This window comes from Oryza brachyantha, chromosome 12, assembly GCF_000231095.2.
Source record: "Oryza brachyantha chromosome 12, ObraRS2, whole genome shotgun sequence".
Classification (NCBI taxonomy): Eukaryota; Viridiplantae; Streptophyta; class Magnoliopsida; order Poales; family Poaceae; genus Oryza; species Oryza brachyantha.
Window position 1 is genome coordinate 5,767,500 of NC_023174.2, and position 3,380 is coordinate 5,770,879.

At 41.8% G+C, this 3,380-nt stretch overlaps 1 long non-coding RNA gene across 2 annotated transcripts; it reads left to right on the plus strand.

Annotated features, from left to right (window-relative positions):
• Positions 1-429: 429 nt before the first annotated feature.
• On the plus strand, positions 430-3,067 carry LOC102706063. 2 transcript variants are annotated; one of them, XR_001551534.2, is made up of 5 exons: positions 430-851; positions 923-997; positions 1,650-2,006; positions 2,085-2,153; positions 2,222-3,067. It is a non-coding gene; the product is annotated as an uncharacterized LOC102706063 (long non-coding RNA). The 2 variants fall into 2 exon arrangements; XR_001551535.2 differs by having other exon boundaries at positions 1,666-2,006.
• Positions 3,068-3,380: the final 313 nt, after the last annotated feature.

A 3,380-nucleotide genomic window follows, 5' to 3' on the forward strand; every position in this document is an offset into this window, starting at 1 on the left:
GTTGAATCAAATGACTGATTTTTAAGCAAATTAGCAAAGAAGATAGCTACCGTAAATATGTTACGATGGACGGATGCTTTTCGAGCCAACCAACAAACATTCTCACATTTGTGAAGAAGAACCAACCGTTTGCTTTTCGAGCCAACCAACAAACATTCTCACATTTGTGAAGAAGAACCAACCGTTTTGCAGCTTAAATCAGCAAAGATCTATCAAACCCTAGGGTTGCTAGAGCTAAGCTACGATCGGATGTTACTAACAGGCACTAGTGAATAGTAACCCAGCCCAAAACCAATCCACCCCACTTGCTTCCTTCCTATTTACTTCCTCCCGATAAAACTAAACCAATAGTCCCATACCGACTTTGCAATATATATGAAAAATTTCTTCAATACACTTTAAAACTAAGCCAATTCCTTACGTACACCTCAAAAATGCTCCCTTTCTCAGCCTCTCTCCTCTCCTCACCAAGGGAAGCCTGGCGGCTCCCTAGCCTGGCGGCGGCGGCGGATCCCCCAGCCCGGCGGTGGCTCCTCAGCTAGGCGGCGGCGGCGGCTCCCAAATGGGTGGCGTCGGCTGCTGCTCCCCAGGCCAGCGGCGGCGGTTGCGGCTCCCCGACAGCGGCGGTGGCTCGTTAGCCCGGCGTCGGCTGCTGCTCCCCAGGCCGGCGGAGGTACATGCCTCTCCCTCAGCCCGCCAGCGGCGGCTGCGGCTCCCTAGGCCGCCGGCGGCGACTCCTTAGCTAGGCGGCGTCGGGTTCTCTACCCAGGCGGCGGCGGCAGCCTCTCTTCTCGTCTTCACCTGAAACGGCATTGCGCAAGCTCCCGTATCTTGTGCAGCGGCTCTCCTAGGTACCAATTATTGTTGGTAAACTTCGCTCAAAATAGAGACAGTAGACCAATGAATTTTTTTCTTTGTCTAGCTTGTTGAAGACACTAGATCCACTTGAAATGGCAAAATCAAAGCCTAGCACAATTCCTTCTTGGCTCCCTACAGGGTAAGAGACTAAACTTACTCATGATTTGTTGTAGTTGCATGTGTGTGATTGAATTTGGTTGATAGACAGCTATTGTGTTCATCCATAGGATGGACCCGATAATTACTTACTTACTGGAAATTAAACTAGCTGGGGATTGAAAAAATGCTAGGGTGGAATATGATTGGTTTTTATTCAGTGAGGTGGTAGACTCAAAAGCCTTGTGTTACAAACACTTTGTTGATGATATTGCAAGGTCATATCCATTGGGGCAAATGAAACTATTTCAATTTGCTATGTTGATAAGGTTCATAAAAGTTCTTATCATGTCAGAACTGATCAAGATATGATAGAAATGTTTAAAAAGTTTGTTGATACAAAGATGATTCCAATGATTATTCGTATCCATGGTATTAATGAAAATCAAGATATGATAGCGGCTTTAGACATGTTGTTAATTTGGACCACAAAACCTGCACATGTAGAGAATTCCAAGTCTCAGGAAAGCCTTGTGCCCATGCTATAGAATTTATCACATCAATTAGAGTAAGACTCGAAAATTATGTGGATGAGTGCTTCAGTGTGCATAAATTTAGAGCAGTATACGAGAAATTGATCCCTTCATTGCCCGACAAGTCGCAATGGCCACATGTTGATCATGACTTCTTCTTAGCACCACCCATTTGAAGAGATCGGCTGGAAGGCCAAGAACTATGAGGTTCAAAGGATGCACCGAGAAAGGGGGCAAAATGAGTGGGAGACATAAATGCCCAATTTGCAAGACCTATGGACATCATTGGCATAATTGCAAAGAGGGTGATCCAGCCCAAGTAGCAGCAATGCTTGCTGAAAGGTAACTTTTTATGCTATGTTTTCACTAATTTCAGTTCAGCTCCTGACATTCTTGCGATTTACTCTACTGTTGACGAGGGCCACCAAAGAAGAGAAGGAAGAAAACTAATCCACCAACATCAGCGACTAGCATAGTAGTTGCTCCAATAGTTGCACCAATAATGACATATCCCCCAAGGTCAGCCAACTTTTTTCATTTTAATCAAATCTGAATTTATGTCGATTGTTCTACATATTGACAAATCTTGCAAATTAGCCCACCCGATCATTCAGCTGAGAAAACTAGGACAAATAACAATAGCTCAACTTCAAGCAAATCAGCTAGGTGAGCACTTCTCTCAAATGCTGCTATTATATTGGTCTATCCAATCCATTTTGAACTATTTTTTTCAGATCTAGATCACTCACTGGCTCAAACCAACCTGAATCTTCCAACATGATTGTACCGCTGCCAACATTTGGAGAGCAAACAACATCATTTACACCTAAAAAGGCCAAGTGCAACACAAAGAGAAAGTCACCATCTCTTGCTGCTCTTGACAGCCCAGCTATGAGAACCAGGAGCAAAAGGAATAGCCCTGCAATGGCCACTAGAAGCAAAAAAAAAAAAAGCTTATGGACTAATGTATGTATATTGCTAGCTGATTTAGTTTCATTTTGGTAATGATAGATTAGCCTATGGAGTGGCTAAGTACTGTAGTTTTTTTGTTGAACTTAAGTGACATGCTACTGTCAATATTGTCTGGCTACTTTCTGGTGTCAAAACTGCCGGACCCTTCTGCTACCTAAGTGCTCTAGCATATCATGGTTTAGCCTGCTGACACATGCACTCAGGCATCGGGAGGGTGTATATGGAGCCATTTGGCTTCCTGACTCCAAAACCCTTCAACTCGCTGTGCCGATCCATTTCCTGCATTTGGCGCTTGGAGCGATCCCACCTGGAGCCAAGAAAATAAGTTTGGTTTTATTCTCAGGCCACTGATGATGGATGTACATGTACTGCCTACGTATGGTTGTTGTTTTACTAATGTACTCATATGTCAATGGTGGTTATGGTGTAACTAGTACTTGTTAATTAAATTAGTTTTGTCAGCCGGTTGCTATATGTTTAAATGGTACAGTGATCTGGCCATATACAAAGTATTTGACTTGTTTAAATGTGTCGTCGTTTGCTGATATGAAAATGGTAATTTGATGTATATCGTATTACCATGAAACTAATTGCATATTTTTAATGGATGCTCATGTTATTGTCATGTATGTATTTTTCACACTAGTCTGTCATGTCCATTGTGTAAAAGTAATCTCAATACTGTTAGCTAGCTATATTCACTGTTTTCTAATAATTTTTTTAAATTTACTATACAGTGATTAATTTTTTAAATTTTGTTTTAAATTGTATCCACGCGTTATTGTTATTCGTTTTTACTTGTCATAGAATACATGTCATGTAAAAACAATTCAATCAATGTCTAAATCTGAAAACTATGCGCTCAAATTTCATATCCTCCATTCTTCTCGATAGACATAATGGACATTTCAAAGCAAACAA